Source organism: Lepidochelys olivacea, assembly GCF_965140295.1.
Source record: "Lepidochelys olivacea isolate rLepOli2 genome assembly, chromosome: 15".
Classification (NCBI taxonomy): Eukaryota; Metazoa; Chordata; order Testudines; family Cheloniidae; genus Lepidochelys; species Lepidochelys olivacea.
In genome coordinates this window covers 14,570,513-14,585,289 of record NC_140425.1, presented here as the reverse complement: position 1 = coordinate 14,585,289, position 14,777 = coordinate 14,570,513, and the positions used below count along the sequence as shown (strand labels likewise).

Sequence of the window (14,777 nt, the reverse complement as noted above, 5' to 3'; positions counted from 1 at the left end):
TGTGCAGACCTCCCATTGCCATCAGTGGGAATTCTGCTATGGGTCCAGAGGAGAATATAGCCCTAAATTTATAGCCTGCCATTAAAAATGGGATTTGGTCTTCTCCACAGAATGAGTTTGACATCCCTGATATGGCTGAATAGAATGGGTTTTGTTCTTTATATATAAATCACCCCCTCCCTCCTATGCACTGCGCTGCTTCCTGAAACATTTAAAATTTGTTTTCCTTTGGTTATTTGTGGTTGTAGCCACCAGCTGGCCTGTCTCAATGCTGAAATGCTCTGCATATTATTCCATTATCCCATTAGGTTGAACATGTCCTTCCTCCCTCAAGAGCTGTTAAGACATCAGTCGTACTGGGGAGAGACAGTCCTAGTCACAGGCAAAGAAAGCCCTGCGTCCAACAGGCACTGCCACCCCTTCCCCTTCTCCTTGGGGAAGACCCACTGCCTGTAGACAACCAGCTGGGTGATCCTGTATCTCAAGGGGCACAGGTGACTTCTCACTCCATGCCAGTGTCTTGTGCTCGTGCCTTAAGAGGCGATACTCTCGTCATTTGGTGCCAGGCTCCCTGACTAAGTAGGTCACATTTATGTTATTTCTCATTTATGTATAAAATCTTATGAATACTACTAGTTGGTTTGAAGCCTGCTGCTTTATCTTTTCAGATGGCCATTTGCTAATGCTGCATTATTTCAAGGTCTCTCCCTATCCCTCCCGTCAGGACTGGAAACTATATTCTAGAACTGCTGCCTCCGTTGCACAGAATCTTGGGAAACGGCCCTGACTCAGGGCAATGACTTTTAAATTGGGGTAACGGTCACCTTTATTTCCCCTCTGAACCCACACTGTCCTCCTGGGTAGTGTGAGAGAGAACATTCCTGGCTGGCTTCCCTGACCCTGAAACTGGGCTTAACAGATCATTCCTTGTTCGTGGAATTCTCTTTGCCCCTGCAGCAAATGACAATGATGCAGCTGGTGTCAGCAGAGGAGATCATTCAGACAAAGCCACTTAAACTCGAAGTGGGTCTGTCCACCTGGCCACACTTTCCTGTCCTGCCTTCCACATTAGGGAACTCGCAGTTGACCATGTCTCCACCCACAAACACAATGACATTAAATTAAACTTCCCCTGGCCCCAGCATAATGAGAACTAGCAGCATCAGCTCAGCTCTAGACACTGAGCAGCATAAATCATCTTCCTGATGCTTCCATGAAGCCAGCCTGGGCTTGGAGGCAGGGGTGGAGAGGAGCCTTCTGACATAATTAGACGGTCATTGAAGGACAAAAACAACCCATCTCCACACAAGCCCAGTTCTCCCACCTCACTCCAGCACATCACTTCACTGGCAGAGCACCATCTGATGCTCAGAGACAGGGGGTGGGGGTGGAGAAGCAAGACACACACGCACACACGGCTTCTACCAGGAGGACCAAGAGGTTGGAATGTCCCAAGAGGACAGCTGCTGGTCTCTGCTGCTGGACTCACTCCAGATGGAATTTTTCATGGCCCTGACAGGCAGGGGATTGCATGGTTCCCCCAGAGAGGGATATGATGGGTAAAAGTTAACAAACGTGCATCTAACGGGTGAGCGTGGGAAGTTAATGAATTAGAAACCAATGGCAAGGGAAAGAGTTTACTATTGGCAGCTCCCAGTGCAGGAGAGGTGAATGGATTATCGTTTACTGATGATCCCATAGCTGGCTGTGTCTGGGAATCTAGCTTTGGAACAGCCAAGATGTTTTACACTGAGCAGCCACTGCCCACAAGAAACAATTCCTAACACAGCCAATCAGCAACATTGGTGTCGTTGTCGTTAGGGGATGCCAGAATGCTTCTCGCAGTGCTCTGCAACTCGGCTCATGCCCAACCTCAGTTCTTATACACAGGGTACTATTTTTCCTCTCCATCACTGTTTGGCTCCCTTCACTACTGTACATCCAGATACAGGCCTTGGGAAGGAAATTATAACAATGATAATCCAGCTATCTATTTACAGTGTTCATTCACCCCTTTCATGTTTTGGCGTGGGCCCACATTTTCTAGTCTTCTGTAGAATATTTTTCATAACAAAGGGCTGGTCAATACCGGAAAATTACATCATGTTGATCATAAGAAACTTTGGCAACTAAAATAAGGTGAAATATGATTTAGCTCTCAGTTTAGACAGGAACTGTCATATTTAACATCATGTCAGCTGGTCATGGTTAACCCTATTTTCTTAGTCTACACTGAGTGTTTAACATGTTATCAGAATTCCTCAACATTGCTTTCTAACACAATTGAATTTTCCAGTGTAAACAAGCCCTCTATGGTAGTAATCTCAAAAAACTATACAGAATAGTTTTCTTTGCATGATACTTCAGTTTTGAGTTAGAAATGTTGTGCCTTACCGAGGCTTGAAGCAAAGAAGTCTTATATCATTGAAAGGGGTGAATTCCTGGCTGAGGGTATAAAAAGCACATTTCTAGCCCTGATGAATCACAAGATATCAGACTTTGAATTAGTGGACCAAGATTGAAAATTGCCCATCCTGCACCTCAGCCCTGTGCAATGTTTTAGATAAGGGAGAGGAGTAGAGATGGGGGTAGAAATTCACTGCTGGGAAAGAAAGAAGGAACCCTTTAATTCATTTTAAAATAGCAGCTGTTTGAATCTGGTCAGAAAGTTTTGGAATGTTAGAATAAATTCCAGGGGAGATGGAATAGAGGTCAGTGCCTAGGGGAGGAAGTCAAAGGTTCCTGTAAATGCTGTGTACCACGTGGCAGTGTAATTCATCACAACTGTCAGCACCATGTACGTGAATATAGTGTGTGTGTACAGTTTACTGATTGCATCAAACACATTGACTATTTATATAGTATTCAGCCTTGGGGGTGGGGGACACTTTTTTTTTTTTAATCCAATGATAAATATACCCACATGGCCTTTCTACAGGATCTCTCCATTTGTCAAAGCTGCAGCTCATGCCTCCTCAGGATGGCAGAGCCTCTCAGTGTTGGGCTTCTGATGCATTAGAAGCCCATGAAATCCTCCTGGCAGAGAAATGCAGGGGAGAGGACAGTGATGGACATACAAGTTCTTTAAAGGTGGAATTTTCAAAAGTGCTCATTTTTGACCTAACTCTGCTTCCATTGAAATCAATGCATGTTTTACTATGGACGTCAGTGGGACCAGAGTTAGGCCAAGGATGAGCCCTTTTGATAACCCCACCCTAAATCCCTTCATTGGCTCCCTTACCCTCCACAGTTTAGCCCTGCCCTATCTTCCCATCCCACTGCAAGGGTAACTCCTGCCTTTGCTCTGCCAGCTTCAAATCACTTCTTTGGCTGCTTCACCCACAAGCCCCTTTGTACTTGCTCCCACATTCCCGTCAAAATCCACAAAGCCACCACCTTATCTTCCCCCAAGTCCCTCCTCAGAGCTCACACCTTCCGAAATGCATACAGGGAATTACTGCTCCTGACTGGCTACGAACTGTACACAGCTAGTCTGGGCTAAAATATCCCAGCACTTGTTACCCGTATTCCCACATCCCTCCTCCTGCTTGTCTATCTCTATCCTCTAAGCTCTTTTACTGTGTGTTTATGCCACATCTGGCACTATGGGGCCCGAGACTGTTGAGGCCTTCAGGTGCTACCACAATACAAGTGTTTAATACATTCACTTCCCTTCTTACACACACAGCTTGGATTAACCAGTAAAGACTCTCTCCCTTTATTAGTTCAGCAACAACCAGATATATGCAAGACCCCAGGGCATTTTTCTCAGACGCATTTACAGGACTGGAATCTGGCGTTTTCTATTTATGTATTGGGCTGGCCTGCAATGACACCTTATTGTCCAGTCTATGACAAAAGATGGGGAAAGGCACTGAAAACCATCCAGTGCCAGGCCTATTAGGGTGATTTACCCTATTTAATTAGCAGCCCTTTGGGTCTGTTAAGCCTCCAGGTAAAAATATCACAACGTGTGCACGTTATGACATGTTAGCAACTGTACTGATGGGAAGAAAATGGCACCTTTATGAGCTGCAAGGTAAGTGAGCAGAGTCACAGCAGGTGTCCGGAAGCTGTAGAGAATGCCCTTTTGCTCTCAGAGCTACTTAGACTGCAGAGGCCCAGCCTACATGAGAGACATTTGAATGTATTATAGGAGAGATTGGAAACTTCTCGCTGATCCTGCCCCAGAGTCCTGCCTTGCCAGAGAAAGATCTGGAAAAACTGCCCACGACTGAGACCAGAATGAAGGAGGAACCTCTCCCTCCCAAACATGCAGCTACCTCAAAGAGAAAAGGACACACTGGCCTTCCCAAGGCAAAGAAGGAGAACAGCTCACCCCTTCAGATAACGTAAGTGCCACCGGGAGAGACTGACCAGTTGAATTAGAGGGAACTTTTTCTAAATTTTCAGTTAAACTCAGACAAGTGAGGCCACAATGACTAGCTAGGAATCTAAAAGGGCCCAGTGTTCAGAGTAAAGTTGGGGCATTAGGTTTTCAAAAGTGCCTATGTCAATGGGATTTGTTCTCCTAAATCACTTAGGAACTTTTGAAAACCCCTGCAGGAAGAGCCAGAGCAGGTTCAAACAGCTCTTTTCCGCTGTTCCTGACAATGCACATCAAACGGGCACATCAAAGCAATGGCAGACTCACTGCTGCTGATGGAGGGATGATTGGTAAGTGTCCAAATGAGTGCGCCCTCCAGCAAATTAAGAGTCTGTTTCATGGCTCTGTTTACATAAGGAAAAGATTCCTGAAGATAACTATTAAAATAAGAGTCAGGACCAGGGGAGTGCAGCTTTAGGCCAGTAGTTCTCCTTCAGGACTCAGAGAGAAGCAGGCTGTGCCCAGGAGGGTCTGGGGTGGAGGGTTTCTGGTGGCAGACATTGGTCAGAGGGCATGTTCCACTAACACCACTCCTGACCTTTTGTGAAATCCTACAAGAGATTTCTAGCTGAAGGAGCCCTGCCAAAAGGACATGGGATTTGCCTTCGCTGAACAGATGCACGGTTCTCTAGTCTGGCATTCTGTCTCGGCACCGCATGCTATACTGGAGGCTTCAGAGAAAGGAGCTAATGGTGGTTTTAAACTGTTCGGAAATAAGGCACTAAACAGAGGAACAGAGTAACCTGCACAGGAGTGATGAGCTGATCGCCCCCTAACTACTGGGGAAAGGGAGTGAGTCCTGTCTCAGATCCCTGCCACGACCAACTTTTTGACCATGATTCATGTTCCTCTGAAAAAAAGAAACCTCAGGGGTTTTAAATACACAAACTCTACTTGGGCTGGGTTTTGTGCATGTTTTATCTTCTGTGCACTAGTGTCTGTGTCTTAGTCTATACAAGTATGATCTGGGGCGTGTGTGTGGCCTATAGATTCTTCACAGGTCAAACCCAACTGGGTGTGTAAGAAGGAAAATGAATTTGTTAAACATTTATGTTGTGGTAGCACCTAGAGGCTTCATGGGAGTAAGTCCCATTCCTGTCTCATGTTCCTGGTCAAATTTTCAAAGAAGGTTCCAATGTGGGGGGGGAGGGACGGAGGGATAGCGCAGTGGTTTGAGCATTGGCCTGCTACACCCAGGGTTGTGAGTTCAATCCTTGAGGGGGCCAATTTAGGAATCTGGGGCAAAAATTGGGGATTGGTCCTGCTTGAGCAGGGAGTTGGACTAGATGACCTCCTGAGGTCCCTTCCAACTCTGATATTCTATGATTCTATGATGCTGTCATGTGCTGACAGGACAGGCACAGCTGTGGTGAGAGCAGGTGGAAGGGAAGGCAGAGATGGCAACTGGCAAACAATCCTGAAGGAGCAAGTGAGAATGGTGCTGTGGAGAGGAGAGGATATGGCGGCGGGCATGTAAAAAAGGAACTTGTAAGCAGCGACAGACAAAAGCTATAAAAAGTGTGAGAGGAGAAGATCTTCAGAGTATAAGTCCTGGGAGGAATGCAAGAAAGATGGGGGGCAGGGGAGTAGGTGACAAGGAAGTGGAATGAACAGGAGAGCAGACTGTTGAATGCAGAGAATGTGGGTGGGATGTTGGGGACTATGAGACCTTGTACATTAAAGAGTTAACAGGAACACAACTATCATTGCTGTGCTTAAAGCACAAGAGTGAGAATCAGGCGCTCCGGGTTCTATGTCAATTTCTGCCACAACGGGGGGTAGTTCTCTCTTCTGGGGGCATCAGCAAGGCTGTCTGTTGCTGTCTGTAAAACACAGTGAGCTCTTTGGACAGAAGGCGCCATTCTAGTACAAAGCAACTGGTGGTGACCAAGTCAAACTTTGACATTTGACCTCAGCTGGGATGAATGAGGAAGCACAAAGCACTAAGACAGGTTTCAGAGTAACAGCTGTGTTAGTCTATTTGCAAAAAGAAAAGGAGTACTTGTGGCACCTTAGAGACTAACCAATTTATTTGAGCATAAGCTTTCGTGAGCTACAGCTCACTTCATCGGATGCATACTGATGAAGTGAGCTGTAGCTCACGAAAGCTTATGCTCAAATAAATTGGTTAGTCTCTAAGGTGCCACAAGTACTCCTTTTCTTAAAGCACTAAGAGGAGCACTAAACAAGTAGAAACATACCCAGACCAGTCTGACTCAAAGGCTCAAGACAAATGTGCGTGCACTTGACCAACATGCACTCTGGTGGCCAGCTTCTGCACTGACTTCCACAGTGAACAGCCTCCTGGAGCCAGTGGGGTTTCCCTTAACTTATCTAAGGCTGCCCGAGGGATGCTTTCCCCCAGGATTAACAGCAGGCCCTGGAACTTGGATGTTTACTGCCAAGATGGCATCCTCCCAGTCTGTGCTCCCTGTTCTCATTCTCCCTGCTTTCCATTCAGGTCCCTCTGTGACCCTATTTCTCTCCATTCAGGTCTCTTCTCTCTCCACTGGGAGTAGAGGGGAACAGCACGGGAATGAAGTTGCAGGCCCCCTGATCCAGCCCTATGTAAGCATGCTCACTCGCTGCTGAGTCTGCAGGTAAAACCATGCATCTTCCCACCCTGCTCCCACTGTGGTCCTTAAGGGAAGCAGCTGTGGAGTCAGCTCACACGTCCAGGCGTGCAGGCTCCAGCAGTGCCCAGCTAGTTCAAGCCTCTGTCCTCTGCTCAGCCCAGCCTCGGGCAACCTTCACGGACACCCTCACCTCCCGTAGCATGAAGCTTTCTGGGAAGTGGGAGAATGGGAAGAGGACAAATGGCGGCAAAACACAATGTGAATGGGAAAGGGGGAGAAGAAGAAAAGAAAAAGAAAAAAAAAAAGAAAGAAAAATGGAAAAAACAAGAGAGGAAAAGAGTGACAGCAGCCACTGTCAGGATCTGGTATGAGGGGACAACACACACCTGTCCACTAATTTACGCCAAAATTTAGTTCTCTCCCCCTCTCCCCTTCATGCAGATCCCCCCAGCTCTCTACTTTCCCTGCCATCCCCTCCCCAGCCCCCTGACTTCACATTCAATTAGCTTCAGGAACATTTGCTACAGGAAGATGCTCAGAATGTATCAAATTAACGCATTATGAAAATACAGTCAGGAAATGTCCATCTGATCCTTATTCAGTTAACAGGAGATGATAGAGTGTGGATGTCAAGCTAGAAGCAGGGGACAGTGTTCTACCTAGACATATGTTTTCTGGGACACGGTGTCATATCATCTTCCAAACGCTGCTGCTGCCAATCTCCATCACCTCTTTCTGCTTTCACCCTTGTTTATACCCTCAGAGAGGGGATAGGAGAGAGATAAGAGACAATGAAAGTACTCCTCCCTATTACTCTTAAAGAACATGCTCGTTCTTGGCATGACAAGGCCAGCATAGACCAATGAAATTTTTTTCTCTAGGATAGCTACAAATGGCCTGTGGCTCCTATTACATCACTTTCCTTTCCCAGCTGTTTTCATAGCAACCCCTTCCTTTACTGACACTTTTCTACTATCTGAGATCTTACTGGGATCCCAAGGAGAAAGGCCAAAAGTCACTATTATTAGAAGGGTGGATTAACTACTGTGAATTAAGGGCTAGATTTTCAAAACTGACTAATGATTTTGGGTGCCCAACCTGAGACACCTCAAAAGGGCCTGATTTCCAGAGGGTGAGTGGCGCTCACATCCTGAAAATCAGACCTCTTTCAGGTGTCCATTTGGGCCCTCAAAAATCCAGGCACTGGAAACGAGTAGTCACTTTTGAAAATGTAGGTCTTAGCCCTTGTTTCTGTTCATGAACAGATCCTAAGCTCCAAGAACACAGTAGTTATTTATAAATATTCCCCAGATCTTTTGGAGAAACAATTTTCAGCTCACTAACTCCATTTGCTAATCTTTATTCACGTACTATTATTTCTGTTCCTTGATTAGATGAAAGAAAAGGAGTACTTGTGGCACCGTTAGAGACTAACCAATTTATTTGAGCATAAGCTTTCGTGAGCTACAGCTCACTTCATCGGATGCATCCAGATACATGCAAATAATAAACACTGATTCTAATTTAACTGTCTAAAACTATGCTCATGTTGTGGCTGAAAGCACACTAGCATCAACAGTCTTTAGCAGGGCACTAACACTGTTTCCCTAGCTGATGTGCATGAAGTTATCATCCTGAGATCCATGCTACAGTCTAACCCCACTGGTGCACAGGTAGGATATGTTTAGCACAGTTTAGTAATGGAGTCTCCGGGGGAAAAACACCACAGCTGTCCATGATGCACCGGGGAAGCTGAGCTGGCATGTGTTCAATGCGTCAGCTGTGGTGTGGACAGGCCCTAATAGAGATGGAGTCCATAAGTCCAACAAGGGCTGAATGTGCTCCAGATAATGAGCTGCACATCACCCAGCTCTCCACTCTTGCTCATTTAAGCAGAGAACCTCTGAGATTCCACTTTGAGCAAGCGAGGGAAAGTAGCTGAGCGAGCCTGCTTAGATCTATTTTTATATACTTTCTCCATCTGTTCCTCTCCACAGCTGGCAGAGCCTGGGACTGCAGTGTTAGATCTTCATAACAAAAGCTTCCTTATGAAACATGGGGCACTCCTCTCTCCCCACCGGGTTTCGTTGGCTGGGGCAATCTATTTTGGGAGACACAGATGGCATGCCCATCTTCTCACTGAGCAGCAGAGAAGAACAAGCAAATGCTAGCCAGTGATAAATGCTCAGCCAAATACAACATTTTCACTACATCAAGGGTCTGACAAACCCACAGAGCCGGGGGGATGGGGGGGAGTTCATGGCTTGGGCTGACACACAGGTCCCATCAAGGGGAATGGGATTCATGGGTGAGTCTGAGTTACTGGACAGTTTTCACTAGTATAAAGGCTTTTGAAAGGCATAAAGACATAGCAGAGCGCTCCCTGCCATGGTACCTTCATAGCACAGAGCTGTATGTCCCAGCTCCATCCTGTCTGTTATTTGATTCTGCTGATGCTATGTCCTGTGTTTATTTTTCTTGTGCAAATATCCAGGCGGGGGTGGGGGGACCAGGTTTGACCTGCTGGAAAGCCATTGCATCCCTAACTGCAGCACTGACCAAAAATCAGTGAAGAACTACATGAGGCAGCTTCTACCTACCTTAGGGTGCGCAGAAGCAAGGGGAAGTCAAAGGCTGTGGATCTTGAAAGGAAACAGGTTCCTGTGCATCTCATCTTGAAGGCGATGTCAGCAGCTGTGTCTATTCAGGGAGAAAAACAGGGACACACATTTTAACACTGAGATATCTGACACACGGAGCATTGGACCAAATTGAAAAACAGCAAATGCATTGCTGAACACCTAGGGATCTCCCTTCTTAGGCAGGCAGAACATGGCTGTACTGGGGGCAGAGTAGCACTTCTATCAGGGCCTGATTCATAAAAAGGCCTTAATGTAAATGAGATCCAGGCCCTCAACATTTAGTCTTGCTGCTTCTGAGCTATCTGCATTTTACAGACCTGCAGGCCCAAAGGCCAGAGCAGCTTGACCCGGGGTTTGAAGGGAAGAGAAGGTTAATCTATCGTTACAAGGGTTCCATGCTGAATACACCATTTTCCAGAGTGAGAGGTGAATCGAAGATCCCTATGGGGAGAAATGAAACAGAAGGTGACATCAACCTGCTGACACCGCATCTCACACTTGAGTGGTACAGTGAAATCTTACTGTGAGATTGTTTCTGATGGTCATCAAGAAGGCCATGCTGCATTAACATCATGGGAGGTGCAATCATCCTGGGGATCTCTGATAACATAGGGTATGCTGTCTGGCTCTCGTTTTGTGGAAAGCGTTAAGTTTTGACATCATTTTAAAATGCAGGAATCAGTATGGAAAGGAAACTCCTTGGGGAGCAGGTGTTAAGAGACAGCAGCCAGCTGAAAACTGCCTTTTAGACAACTGCTACCCACAGAGTTGGGGGCAGATCTAAAGAACACAAGACCCTGGTTTTTGATCACACACATGTATGTTGCATTGGTTAGTTCCGCAGCTTGAAAGGCTTTAGTGCGAATGAGAGATATTACTGTGTATTTCCTCTGGAAGGAAATCAAGATGTTGGGTCTGATGAATTCAGAAAGACACAGCTGTAGGACAAGCAGCTGGCCTTAGGCTTTGTTTATGGTGTTGAGATATTAGTAATGGGAGAAGAGAATTTTTTTATGCAACCTTTAGCATCGTCTCCTGTTGGAAGTAAAGGAGGGTCTCTGGAAGGGGTTGATCTTCTCCCTCCCCCCCACTTCTGTTCATGTCTTCAGAAGGGATTTAGAGAAAGGCAGGGAATACCTACATTATTGTGCCAATCCCAAACGGTAAGCACCTTAGTAATGAAGGAGCCAAGAGTGTGTTGCTGCAAGGTGTGAGCACCCCTTTGGCAGGTATGAAGCACCCTCATCTCCTATCAAAATCAGTCTCTGATGCTGAAGGCACCTTACAGGAGATGCGCAGCACCTTTGGCGCTAGGCCCCTGGGTATAAAGCTGGGCATGAAGATCCCAGTTCAGCTCTGGGGTTACACTCTCATTGGCATCACTGGAAAGGGGAGGCCATTTGTGCTAGAGCTGAATTTGGGTGAGGAGTGGGCTGTATAGACATATGTGGATGCAGCCGAACATCTGAACTTGCTTGTTAACATACCTGTGTCTGTAGGTTCACAGCCAAAGCAGCATCATTTGATTACCCATCACAATGAGGTCTTCAGCATCCCAAAATACAGAGAAGTTTTCCAACATGTTCTGGACTATTGTACTCAAAGAGATGTGTGGGGGTTACTTGCCCACAGTAATGCTTGTTCTCTGAACATATTGCCCCCCAGAGCCTCACTGTAGGGTCTACCTAGATGCACCCTCCCTGAGCTGGGTGACTAAGGATCCCTGCTGGTGTAACAGCAGCATGTCTCTCCCCAAGGATCATCTGCTCTTGCTGCAGTGTCCAGAGAATAGCACTTGGTGTCAGCTCAGGAATGTGTCATTAGTTGTAGCTCCACTTCCCGACACAAGGGAGAGTCAGTAAAAGGCACCAGATCTCTCACTTATAACTCCACACCCAGTGCTGCAGATGGTTAAAAAAGGAGTCTCTGTAACAACAGGTTGGTTAGAGTAGGTCAGTGATAACCAGCCTTATTACAACACTAGAGCACCACATAAACCGAAGCACAACCTTGTGGGCCAAACAGAGTCTACATATTTTAATAAGATTTAAAGTCACCTGGACTGATTTCTATTTTACGTTCAGCTTCATAGAGTCATAGAATCATAGAATATCAGGGTTGGAAGGGACCTCAGGAGGTCGTCTAGTCCAACCCCCTGCTCAAAAGCAGGACCCATCCCCATTTAAATCATCCCAGCCAGGGCTTTGTCAAGCCTGACCTTAAAAACTTCTAAGGAAGGAGATTCCACCACCTCCCTAGGCAACGCATTCCAGTGTTTCACCACCCTCCTAGTGAAAAAGTTTTTCCTAATATCCAACCTAACCCCCCCACCCACTTGCAGCTTGTTTCATATGTATTTAGATAGACAATACTGGACATAGACAATCTATGTACACACTTGTGTAAACTAAAATGATGTAAACATGACGACAAAACGCTAATGAATCGGTCGTTAGTATATTATGGTGAAGCCTTATGAAATTCTCTGGTGGACCATATACGGCCTGCAGGCTGTAGGTTGGGCACCCCTGGAGTAGGTGGTGGCTCTGCCATTCAAACTGATGTGTGTGTCTGCATGGGGCTTGGTCAACATTGACTTACTGTGTGTAGCGTGGAACTTAACTGTGACCATTTTTGGTCTCCATGAAAGTCTCCTGTCCACAATTTCCATAGGATGCTATGTGGCCAGCTGGCAGCTTCTTTTACTTGTTTCTTACAAATGGATCTTTGGTTTGAGGCAGTCCATTCGAGAATGAAGTATTCATCCAAAAAATAAGACAGTCCTTAGACAGTGCTGCTGTGTGGAGCATTTCTGTACGTAGCTAAGAAGTTGACCAGTTTCTCTTCCATGTCTTCTGTTGCAGTTTCCATTGATACAGTAAATCCACACGTCAGGAAAACACAAGATCAATCTCCAGTGGCAAGCATTTCTGTCTGGGTTCATGTTTGTGGGCACACCCAAGTGACCGAGAGCATCATCCAAGTTTGCTCCTGATTCACAGTGCTGGTTCAAACTTTTCAGTTCTGCCAGAAACATCTACGGACTTTACAGATTGCTTATTCTGTGGATGGAACCAGAAGTATTTTCATTGGGACAGCGGTATTGGAGACAAATGTCTTCATGAGTTAGCTGCAATCACCATATAACTCTTCTTCTTTGGCTTTAGTGGTACTATAAGTACACACAACAGTCCACAAGTTCACTTATGGCTCAAAAGGGATAATACACAATTAGCATCAAGAAACTGCTCCAGTATTTAATTATATGATTCCCAGCCCTCTTTATAAAGATCCATATGTATCAGAACCCCAGCCACCATGTCTAGGACCAGACAGATTAGGCACACTCTTACTTATGCTAATATTTAACAGAAGAGGAGATGTGGCAGGAATTCATCCAAAAGCTAGCAAGTCTTAAAGCTACAATTCATGCTGCTTGCTATGAGCCAAGTTTTCCAAATGACTGAACGATTTAATATCAGTGGTGTCCATTGTGCAGCAAGGGAAGGGCTATTTGGAAGGAATGAAGGCAGGAAGCAATAATGGAGGAGTTTTGTTTAATCCTCAGAGCTGCTGAGCACCTGCGACTTTCAATAATTCCGAGGACTGGACTCAGCCACAGGGGCTGGAGGGTCTCCACCCCACCAGCTTTCAGACCACTGAGAAAACTATTGGTTTGTTCATTAGTTTCTGTTTATGGCTCAGTTTTAAAGGCAGAATCAGCACAGAGTCGAAGCAATCTTCTCCATCCAGGATCAGCAGCAACAGACACATGCACACACCAAATGCAGTGTCTCTCTCCTACGCAAGGCAGCTTCAGCACCTACCACAGCTTAGTCCTTTAACATGCCTCTGAAATAGGCATTTAAAGTTAAACAGAATACATTGCTAAGCAGAACATTCTGCCAAGTCCTGCCACCAGGACTGCATGTTATAGGGCACTTGCCAACTCCTTAGTCAATTTTATTTATTATAGTCTAGGAAAGGTCACAAAGAATCTCAAAAGATAAAAATCTGTGTCTGTCAGGCTGCCTTCCTTATTTTCATTGGCCCAGGCCTCTGCGTTCCACACTAACAATAACAGGATACAGGTTCAAGAGGCACCATCAGTGCAGCACACACTTAAATGGTCTGGGTTTATTTTTCATTCCTTGTATAGCTGATCCTTACTGCTCAATTCTCTCTTCATTAGATTTCTCTTGGATAATATTACCATAAAGTATAAGAGCCTGACGCCACCCTAAAACCCAAACACAGACACATTAGACATTTGCAGCCCAGTGAGTGCCAGCTCCCTTCCAAAGGATGCAGCTGCAAGTCCTTAGTCCAGATGTAAACTCACCTGTCTGGGGCATCCTTAGTCCAGATCCTTAGTCCAGATGTAAACTCACCCGTCTGGACTATCCTCAGCTCTCACACAGACATTTTACACTGCAGTTCCCATGTCCATACTTTTCTGAAGTTGCAAGACCATTTTAGTGTCTCTATCCCTTACCCTCCTGTCCCTCAGAACCATCCTAGCTGATACCAACCGCTCCACTTGGCTGAGAACACCTCTTGTAAGGTACCTGAAATCATCTCTGTAATGCTCTCCTGGATTCTGAGCAGAAGCTTCCTGTCTCCCTGCAGGATCTTACATGGGACAGTTCCTGCCATGTAGGATCAAGGTGCCAACTTGGCTGGCACTGCACACTGCAGCCCTCTGATCCCATCCTGCTCCTGTTGTGGATCTCAAACGCAGTCTGTCTGTCAGTGACTTTAAAAGGAAGAGTTGCTTCCCTGTAGCACCAAAGTGCTGAGCTTGCTTCCCTTACAGGCATGTGAGGCTTTCCCCTCAGCTGCATATTTAAACTGCGATTTTCAAAGAAGCATAAGGGAGTTAGGCATGAAGGTCAATAGGAGCAGTACGTGCCTAACTCCCATAAGCTCTCCTTTGAAAATCCCACCCCCCCATTTTATGAGGAGAGAACATTAATCTCAGATATTTTAAGTGCCCATCATTGCACACACATTGTCCTCAGGGGAGTCAAAGAAGAGATGGGGGGAAATACAGTCCTCTAACTACTCATTATAGGTATGTCTACACCCCAAATTAAGGTGTAATTGAGGTTGCTTTCATCTTGCTAGTGTAACAATAGCAGTGAAGACACAGTGGCACAGTTTGTGACAGGT

At 45.9% G+C, this 14,777-nt stretch overlaps 1 long non-coding RNA gene across 1 annotated transcript; it reads left to right on the top strand.

Moving 5' to 3' along the window:
* Positions 1-316: 316 nt before the first annotated feature.
* On the top strand, positions 317-13,636 carry LOC311531409. The gene is made up of 3 exons (XR_014714216.1): positions 317-579; positions 4,157-4,352; positions 12,470-13,636. It is a non-coding gene; the product is annotated as an uncharacterized lncRNA (long non-coding RNA).
* Positions 13,637-14,777: the final 1,141 nt, after the last annotated feature.